The sequence below is a fragment of a genome, unplaced genomic scaffold (assembly GCF_019419815.1).
Source record: "Pyrus x bretschneideri cultivar Hongxiangsu unplaced genomic scaffold, Pyrus_bretschneideri_v1 Contig146, whole genome shotgun sequence".
In the NCBI taxonomy this organism is placed as follows: domain Eukaryota; kingdom Viridiplantae; phylum Streptophyta; class Magnoliopsida; order Rosales; family Rosaceae; genus Pyrus; species Pyrus x bretschneideri.
The window spans coordinates 18,912-30,146 of record NW_025999442.1 but is presented as its reverse complement, the minus strand read 5'-3'; positions in this window follow the sequence as shown (position 1 = coordinate 30,146).

Genomic DNA, 11,235 nt, shown 5'->3' with positions numbered 1-11,235 from the left:
TTGATACAAAGACCATCCACGATTAATTGCCACAGACAAAAGAACTCTAATAGTGTTCATCTTGGCTACTGGACCAAAGGTTTCTTTCTAATCCACTCTAAAGGCCTAAGTCAATCCATGTGCAATGAGTCTGGTTTTGTGCCTTTCGATCGAGCCATCAGCCTTGAATTTCACTTTGAATATCCACCTGCTACCAACAGCTTTCTTGCCAGGTGGTAAATGACCAAGACTCCAGGTTTTGTTGTCACTCAAGGCTTGTAATTCCTCCACCATTGCCTTCCTCCACTCAGATGATTAATTTGCTTCCTGAAATGTGCTAGGTTCAACATTATTTGCAACTTCGGTGAGAAATGCAGTGTGAGAATTCGAGAAACAGTTGTAATTTAGAGTCTTAGTGAGAGGATGCCTTGAGGCTTAAGTAACATAGTCCACCAACTTGGCTAATGGCTTTCTTGTTCAAATGAGATATCTTCTGGCCTCTTGAGGTGTGGTTCATTGTGAAGTTGATGAGCTTGCTTGCACTTCACTTGTATGCTCACTAATTGATTAAGTGTGTAATTGGCCCACACTTGAAATCAAGTCAGGTTGAACTTCTTCAATGTTTTGACAATAGAGAGGTGATCCTATTCTAGTGTGTAGAGATTAGTGACTCTTTGTAGGGGAAACAAATCACTCAATATCTCACTTTCATCATCATGAGTCCCTTTTCTTTTTAGTAGGGTATTGTTTCATCAAAACGAACATCCCTGGACACAATACACTTCTTCGTGATAAGATCAACACATTTGTATCCCTACTGAGTTGGTGAGTATCCAACAAAGATAAACTTCACTGCTCTCGCTTCCAACTTGTCAAGATTAGATGCTTGCACATGAACAAAGTCACTGCAACCAAAAGTTATAAATGGGCCAAGTTGACTACCTTATTATGTAAGGTTTCATATAGAGTTTTGAACCTTAATACTCTACTTGGAAGTCTGTTAATTATATAGGCAGCAGTGAGAACAACATGTGACCAATATCTTTTGGGAACATTCATGTGCAACATTAATGCTCAAGTTTTTTCAAGTAAGTCTCTATTCTTTCTTTTTGATACCCCATTTTGTTGAGGTGTCCCTACACAACTCGTTTAATGAATGATCCCTTGTGACCTCAAGTACTAAACCATGTTATTTGACAGAAACTCAATGCCATTGTCTGACCTAAGTACCTTAATGTTTGAGTTGTGTTGAGTTTGTACAAGGTGATGGAAATCTTTGAATATGCAGAAAACCTCACTTTATGATTTCATAAGGTATAGAAAGGTGGTACGATTGAAATCATCAACAAATTTGACCAAAAATTTATAACCATCCGTTGATTCAATTGTAGGTCCCCAAACATCAATGTGTACTATCTCAAATGGTTTACATGTCTTGAGAACAAAAGTGCCAAAGCGTAATCTAACTGACTTAAAAAAATGACATGTTTCACATTTAAGTGGTGACTGACAAAACATAGGAAACAACTTTGACAAAACAAGTTCAGATGGGTAAGCAAGTCTTTGGTGCCATAGTTGTTGATGTTTAAAATACTTTGGTCTGGCTTGAAAGGCTCTAGACATGACAGATCTTTTGCACAAGTAGTAGAGACCATTAAGAAGGAACCCTTCACCAATCATCTTCTTGGTGATGATATCCTAAAAAGTAACTTTGTTTGGTGAGAAAATGGCATGGCAATTTAGGGAGTTTGTAATTTTTCCTATTGAAAGTAATTGGAAAGGAAATGAGGGAACATAAAGTGCCAATGACCCATTACTATTTGTGAGTATACTAGCTTTTCCCTTACCCAAAACTGACACATTTGTTTTTCCATTTGCATCCGACACTAGTGAAGGTATTTTGAATGCTTGAAAATCATGTAAATTTGAAAGTTTGTTTGTCGTGTGATCAGTGTCACCCGACAACAATCCAATAATCATATTCAGTGCTTGTTTGTAATGCAATGGAGAAAGCTTTGAGTATACATGAGGCCTCTTCATGCATTGCAGATTTGTTATTTGCAAGGAATCCTGCAAACTACCCTAGCATGGCAATGTGTCCTCCATCCTTATTTTGAGAGGTTGATGCAGCATTCCCATGACCTTTGGTTTGCAAATTTGCAACAAATTCATTTATGGGAGCCACAAGACTTGCAGTGAAGTCCATAGATCCAAGAGAGACCCCGGAGGTGAATTTTGCTGCATGTTAACTCTTGAAGTGTTTTGAGGGAATCATTTTCCCTTCTTTGGTGAATTTGGGCTTCTACTCGGGATGAAGAATGCAGCACCTTTCCTTCACATGACCAACACAATCACGGTAGGTACATTTGAGATGAGTATTCTTACCCTTGTATGCCTTTTGGTTTGCAGCATAGGCTCGAGCTTCAGTTGGCCTTGAACTAATCTCACCATTCATAGCTTTCTTTCTAACTTCTTCATGTTGGACAGTAGCACACACACTCTTGAAGGTTGATAATTCTTGGCTCATAAGTATATGGCTTCTGTGATCCTCATACTCAGAACTTAAGCTTCCCAAAAGTTCGTATATCTTGTCTTCCTCACCTCTCTTTAGTAGGATACTTGCATCTGTGGTGTGTGGAAGACACATATCCAGTTCATTCCACATAGTTTTAAGGCTACCAAGATGTTGCACAAAGGACTTCCCTTCTTGTTGAACGCTTGCAACGTCTTTCTTCAGTTGAAACACTCTTGCATAGTTGTTTTGGTTTCCATACATGTCCTTCACTAAGTTCCACAAATCTCGTGAGAACTCTGAGTAACTGAAACTTTATGCGACATGCTTCTCCATAGTATTGAGAAGTAAGGACATGATGAGCTAATCCTTGAATAGCCAAGCCTCATAAGTTGGTGAGGTGATTTCAGGAGCTTCGATGCTTCCATTACAATGCCAAGCTTTCCTTTCCCTCCTAGGGCAAGTAAAATTACACGAGACCACAGTAGGTAGTCATACTCATTCAACAAGGCTGAACACAAACGTTGATTTGTGTTAACCTCAATGCCTGAGAAATTTGAAGGAGAGGTATGTGAGATGTCACCCTCAATATTTACTGAATCTTCTTCAGCCATGGCTTAAGATTGAAGGAAAGATGCAGTGGAAAGAAAAATGGCCAGAGGCAAGTTACAAAACCTGCTCTTATACCATGTTGATATTTAAGTTTGCTTGAATTGTATGTTTCATAGATGAAGAATGAATGTACAAGGCAGAATATAAAGAGAAGGAAAAAAAGGGAACCGGTTCCAAGTAACCTTTCCCTAAATCACTCTAACAACTAGGTAAACCCTAAAGCTATCAACATCCTTAAATCAAGGGATTACATCAAATAACTAAAAAACCATATCAACACGTCAACTAATTCTTAATTTGAGGGAGCCATTACGGGGACCATACCCATTACAACTAGGTCCATTAGTCATTCCATAAAGTTCCATGCATATCTTCCCATCACTCCAATATCTTCAAATAATTATACTTCAACAATAAGTAAACACAATTTATTTGTTTAATTTTAAGTCCTTTTTTCCCTTAATGTATCCTTAATGCCGAGTAATCTGATGAGCTGAGAAGCGGTGGCCGTTTGAAAAAAATCTTTGACGGTTGACCGCATGCGTGCCTGTGATTGCTTTGGAGCGTTTCTCTTCGTGAATCACACACATTCCTTGAAAAGGAAAACAAATTTCTGACTAGGCCGACATTTATATTAAGTTAATATATATGTGGAGATTTCAATGTATGGATCTGTTAATATTTTCCCTCCATTTTTATCTTCTGATGTTTCTCTGTGATATACATTGAAATTTCCTTTTCGGTAAATATTGACTTTCAAGCCTTCTAAGGAAATGAACAAGAAAAGCTTGCACAATTCGAAAATTAAGCATTAATAGATCGAAACCCACAAAAGAATTATAATATTGTAGTAATTATGTATGCTTTCTGACTAGGCCGACATTTATATTAAGTTAATGTATATGTGGAGATTTCAATGTATGGGGAATATCTGTTAATATTTTCCCTCCATTTTTATCTTCTGATGTTTCTCTGTGATATATATATTGAAATTTCCTTTTCGGTAAATATTGACATTCAAGCCTTCTAAGGAAATGAACAAGAAAAGCTTGCACATGTCGAAAATTAAGCATTAATAGATCGAAACCCACAAAAGAATTATAATATTGTAGTAATTATGTATGCATTATATATGCGGTCTCGGATTTCATATAATATTACACAAGAAGTTCAAGACCATCCATGCAGAAAATAATCTTCCCCGACACACGCCGTTTAACGAATGCTTGGAGAACGACACCAACGTATATCTTAAGAGGTGGCGTGTAGTCTAATGTTTATATGTTGAACGTAAAATAACAGCATTTGGGATGTAAAAAGAAATGTGTCGTGAAATAATAGAGAATCACCAAAAGGTGAAAAAAAAATCGTGGAGAGAGTTGATGCATAAAGTTTCACCAGGCTTTCATTTGAAACTGTTAGGACCCATATATAACCAAGTCTTCATATTTATTAAAAAAAAAATGCGGACTTCTTGAATTCAAATAGTGTTTTCTTAATTAGTAGTTGTGTTGGCAGTTTTGTGCGCAAAATCTCTCATGTGTGATGGATTATCTAGTTGTCAGGATTGAATTTTTTTTACTTTAGAGTGCTAGTTGCGTCCTGCGTCATGTGTTTGTCATTCCCGCGCATCCATCAGTATATATGGTGGCTACAAGATTGACCAACATGAACTTATAAAAGAAAAATGGCCTTTGGGTACAAAATAAAGGACACAAATGACACACCCCAACCTAAAATGTCCACTTGGACTTCGAATCAAACTGTGTTGGCCTACACCAGTGGAAATTGTGAATAATTGAAACTTAAAAGTACCTAAATGTAAGAGTGCGCATGTGAGGGGGATTAAACCCAATTCACACGTGATATCAAAGTATAAGTAAAGTATAGTAAAGGTAGGATAAGAATTATATCATCGAAGGTAATCACCTATACCAAGATTTGCCAAGAATCCTCAGCTACTAAAACATGGAGTGGCAAAAAATAAGGGTGAGTGGGCTGAAAAATAAAGTTTCGTAAAACTTTTTCGAAAATGTAATAACCCCTCGCCATAAAAAAAATATAGTTTCCAAAATAGCATACTACAAATAGTATGAAAATAAGGAAAACTAATGAAAAGGGCTTGAAAACTTTAAGTTTTAACGATAAGGACAAAATAAAAGGTAAAGTGAATAGTATCAGAATTGACTTTTTAGTGTAAAAATGCGGTTTTTCGTTAAAGTGAACAGTACCGCAAGTTTTTCATTAAAACTCCCATGAAAATACTTACCATAAACGGCAAAGTCTTGAGAATGCAAAACTTCACGATATTTCGTATAAAACATATAACACCCAATAATCACAATATCTTGAATAAACAAACATATACTATTAGGTGCTCATTGATGTATGCTGACACATGAGTTCCTGTAGATGTAATCTGACATGAACAGGACTGGGTGTAATAATGATTTACGCTCTAGTACTACAATCACGTGAAAACTGGCGCTATGCGCGTTAAATACGAGTTCTAGTTGCCTATAGCAATCTAGGACAAGACTGGCACCTACAATGTATCCAAAGTTAGCGTATAGGTGTGATGTGTACATACACGTGAAGACTGGCCCTGATCCGGGCGAGTACAAACACTAGTGTAGAATGTATGATGAGCAGTAATATAAATATCATCAAGCTACGAAAATTTCGTAATTCACAACAATAAAATGATAATATTCATGACCATAAATATATTTATGGCACTAGACCTGACATTTGTATCGTGTTTCTCGTGTTCGTGTCATTTTCGTGTCATACCCGATAGCTTAACAGGTCGTGTCGTGTAATACTCGTTAAAGTAAACGAGTAATATGACCCGACCCGAAATCAACTCGTTAATATTATCAAGTAACATGACTTGACCCGTTACCCGTTAAGAAAAATATATTTTAAATCAATGAAAATGAAAAACATAATTTGACCCAAAAAAATGTAAAACATAATATTAAATTAGTATATGCATACTAAATTTCAGAGTTTACCCCTTCATAAAAGTTGTAAAGTTTTTCATTACGAGTGATTACATTTTTCACACTTCTACAATAATTATTATTAATTTGATTAATTTTGCACTCAAATAAAAAACACTATTCATGAGATTTGGAGGGTTTTAAAAATCTAAACGACCATATAACCATCGTCTAAGCGTTGAGAATGCAATTATGAATGTTTATTATGCTTTCACATCTTTCAGACTTGTACAATAATGATTATGAATTTTGTTTATTTTGAAATCCTTTAAAAATACTATTCATGAGAGTTTGTATGGTTTTAAAAATTCAAACGATCATATACTCATCCTCAAAGCGTAGAGCATTTGCATATTTTTCGCACATGTAAATTAATTATTATAATTTTTTAATGTGTCTAGTATTTTTAAATTACTTGATATTTTTATTTTTAATGTGTTTTATGTTTTTTAATCTCAATCTTTGCCTATAATATACTATAAAATTAAATAAATGAAACTTAAATTTTAAAATTTATATAGAATAATAATTAATAAACAATATATACACATTCATTATATCTATTGTATTTTATAGTAAGTTTTTTTTAGTAGTTTAAAAAATTAAAATCATGAAAATAACTTTTTTCTTATCGTGTCGAAACATGTTACCCGCGTGTCTCTCTCGTGTAAACCTGTTAAGGACTTGTTATTAACAGGTTATTATAGTGTGGCCTGATTAGTTATTGTGTTGACCCGAAACCCATTATTTTCGTGTCGTTTACGTGTCGTGTTAACGGGTCGTGTAAGAAATTGACGGGTCTATATGGCACCACATCAAAAATCAAGCCCAAAAATCATCTATCATGCCTATAAGTGATTCTAAACAACGAGAGGAGTTCATTTAATGTGTTTTCAAACTCATCATCACTAGGATCGGTGAGATCAACGCTAGAAATCATCAGAGAAAACGTTGAGTAGTGGTAGTTGTCACTAAATGGGAAAAGGCCTTAGGCATGGGTGTCATAAGTAAATCGGCAGGAAAGAGAAGATGGTGGTCCACTACAGTAGAATGATGGTGATCATGTGGTTTTTCCGCCATGAAAATGGTGATAGTGGTCTCGATTTGCAGAGAAAAAGAGATAGTGATATGAGAGAGCATCAAAGTTGATGGCGACTTGCTGCGAGGCCTGCACCAAGTGGGTGGTTCAACTGGAGCTCGCCAAAGAAAGTGGCAGGTAGGGTGTCTCTTGGCTTCTTAGCCTCATTTGTGTGCAGAGGAATAAGGGGGTTTGAGAGGTAGAGAGTTCGATGGAGAGTTAAGAGTTAGTGAATTGAGAGTTGAGAGAGATAGAAAGATGAAGGGAAAGACGGGACATAAGGACAAAGAGGAAAGGAGACCTAGGTCAATGGGTACCACAGGCACAGACATCACAAAGGAAAATAATCAAATAATAAGAATGAACATCTACAATAGTGAATTAACTAAATTGCCCTTCGTCTTCGTAGTTCTGTAAAATATTTATCATAGCTCAGAATTTGGTTCCTTTTGAGCCCACGCGTTTATATCGTCAAGTACTATGAGAATATATGTGTATGTAATTTTGGGTCAAGCCCAAATAATAATTAATTAGGCACGAGACCAAATTAATTAAAATACTAACGTCAACGGGCCTAATTGCCCACTTGATTAATGAACCCAATGAATAAGCCATCAATATTATGGTCTGCAACCCGCAATACCGACAACTCACTAATGTCTTGATAGACAAGGAATAAATTCTCAAGAGTGCAAAATTACTATTTTGCCCCTCATTGGGAAACATGCATAAATCGTTTGATTTACGCCATTCACGCTCATGTGTTTGTAAGGACACGTACGACCTAGAAATATTTACAAGGTGATAAAGAGTAATAAGAATTCAAACATTCACAAATATAGTCCATCATGGGCATTTTCGTAATTTTCCAAGGTTTGAGAATACGATAATATTAAATTTGGGACTAGTCAACAAACAAATGAGGATTTTGTCTCTTTAAACACAAATAAAGTGGAACCATGCCTATTCAATAAAGAGCACCACCTATTGTGCCCAATGTAAAAAAATAAATAAATAAATAAAAGCACATATCTAACAGCTCTTTAAAAAGAAATGGACTCTGTTGGAGCCAAATTCGCATGCATTTGCAAACAGAGGTGAGAACCAAGTTGGAATTGTCCATGATCACCGATGAAGGGAGCATGAGGTTGATTAAGGGGTGTGGTTGAATTTGGAAAGGACTGCCTACATATCTCCAAGAAGGATAATCAAATCATGGTGTAGTTCTGAGGAAGGATGGTGTAATCCATCCTTGATGAATAGTCTATGGCAAGGCATTGAAAGATGAGTTCTTTATGGATGTGTCTACGCATAGACAGCGGCGTAAGGGCCTATGTTAGGCATAGAGAGAATATGTGTGTAAAAGTCTAAGAGAGAGAGTAATTGGGTGATCCTACAAGATAGATAAATGGATGGAGAGATGTGGTTGTATGATTGATGATATTGCTAGAGAGTTGTATGGCTATGGTAGTCTTATCGAGAATAAAGTGGTCGTCCCCCAATAAATACCTAGTCTAGTGTATTTATAGGGATCTTAAGAGTGAAAAGTCATTGTAGGGAAAGTCATATTCATCAAATCGGGAGACTACCTAGGAAGAAATCTAGGATAAGATACCCAATCTTTCTAGAATTTTAATTGTGTTACATAATCCCTAAGATATTCTAATTTGACTTTAATTAGGGCTTCCTTACTTAGGAGACAAGTAATATGTTCAATGAACTTAGGCCTAGTTTATTTGAATAAAGTTGTCTGACTTCACTTGGTATTCTAACTTCGTTTGACTAGGGCTACTCCAAATCTGACAAGGGTTACTCAGAATCTGACTAGCGGTACTCATAATCTGACTAGGGTTGTTCAAATCTAACTAAGGATACTCACATCTGACTACGGTTAGTCCTCTCTAACTATAAAGGTAACATGTTCCGATCCACATCAAGCCTCTCAGCTTATTCACCTAAATATTGCATACTATAGGCATTGCGGTATTTCTTGCCACCTAAGACACCACATGTCTTCGGTCCAGAAAATCATGTCCCACAATTGCCCCTAACTATGCTTCTGAGAATGCACTCTACTTTGAAGATAGATGGTTACCAACAGACCATGATTGGATTATCTCAAAATAACTTTTTCGAAATGGCGTTTGAACTGCTTACATGATTCACAACTAACCAAATTCGGCCAATCCTTTGTGTCTTCAAAAGTTTGATCTTCTTAGGATATAAGTTTCGTTCTAGTCTAGAAGGCCACATGTTCCTTTTGAGGATGAACAGTTATCCAACAACGATGCCTTTTGGAGTAAATTGAATACGTACCATTTAGTTTGAATAGTTATCCAACAACCATGCCTTTCGGAATAAGCTGAATATGTACCATTTAGTTTTCTTTCTTCGTGAGGTGATCCAATGCTTATAGAGTATGTAATGATGAAACTTAGTGTTTGTTGAGTGTGTGCGCAAAAAACAAGAAATTACCTTTGATTATCTTCATTGATGTTTAAACGTCAAATTGGTTGATCCCAAAAGGAGTGGGTTCGCGTTCAGCTAGAATATACTGCTAAGCTTATTTTACTCAAATCATTAAGCATGTTAAAGTAAAACACTTGAAAATTTTCATCCTAAGCCTCCTAATCCGTCAATTTTTCCGAAGTAAGCTAACTTCAAAATAAGTAGTACCAAGACGAAACATTAGTAAGCTTGTAAGCCTAAGGCAGAGCTCAAAAGCTCCCCTCGATGACGTTGATTTGGAAAAACGCCACCTTGGGTACCAGGCATTAAATATTAGGGTTAATCTTAGTTTACTACTCTGAAATTTCTTGGTTTTCAATATTTGGTACCTAAAGTCATAAATTTGGAACACTTTCATACATCCGATAAGGTTGCTGTTAAATCAACTGTTAACTGGTGACGTGACACCCACGTGGACAATGATTGGATGCCACATGGATATTAAGAAATTAAAAAATTGAAAATTAAAAAACTCTAAAAAAAATAAATAATTAAAAAATCTGGGGTTATCTATCCCGCCCTCACGCACCCCAACCTTCCCCTTCCCTAATACCAATTTTTATCAATAATAGCCAAAATTTAACACCAAATTTCACAAATGTCACATTTTATAAAATCATTCAAAAATAACAAAAAATTCACTGAAATAGACTTCAATACCCTCAAAATTAAAACCAAATAAACATAAACTAAATTCAATGAATTAAACCCTCAAAATTAAAACCAAATAAACATAAACCAAAGAATTTTAATTCAGTTTGCATGATTCTTTAGGCTGTTTGGCAGGAGAGAAATTCAAGAGTGTGGAAAGGCAGGATCATTCACCCACTTGATGTTGTTCAGTGAGCTACTGCATGGTTACAGGAATTTATGGCAGCTGTCTCTCACTCGTTGTCACCGCATCAATTATTGCAGCATCGGTAGAAGACTCTTAGAGAGGGGTGGGGTTAAGGTGAACGTGGATGGAGCTACAAGGTTAGAGAATAGTCTAGGAGGAGTGGGTGTAATTATTAGGGATTGGCAAGGTGCTTTTGTTGCCGCTGGTGCATGGAACAAGGTAGGAATTAGGTATGTTGCCCAGATTGAAATGTTGGCGGCACTTAAAGGTATTAGTCTTGCAAGGAGAATGTTTTCTTTTGTTGAATTAGAGAGTGATTCATCTTAAACAATCAACTTACTCAACCAGTTCTTTGTGGAACTCATGGCATTGGGTTTGATTGTAGAGGATGTTTTATTGGTTCCAGCTTCCTTACCTTCAAAATCCTTTTCTAGCGGCCTCGCACATTGAACAACAATGCCGACGAGATCTATTCAAGTGTTGGGTTTTGGATTTTGAGGGTATTTAGCTCTATTCATGTGAATTTTCTGCTATATTTGAAAGTATTTTTTTTAAAGTGACATTTATGAAATTAAGTGTTAAATTTTGGTTATTAATGATAAATACTCCCTAATACCCCCCCCCCCACCAAGCTTATTCCCTATCCCCATAACCCAGCCCCTTCCCCTTCCCCAAAATTCCTTCCCTCTCACCCACCCAACCC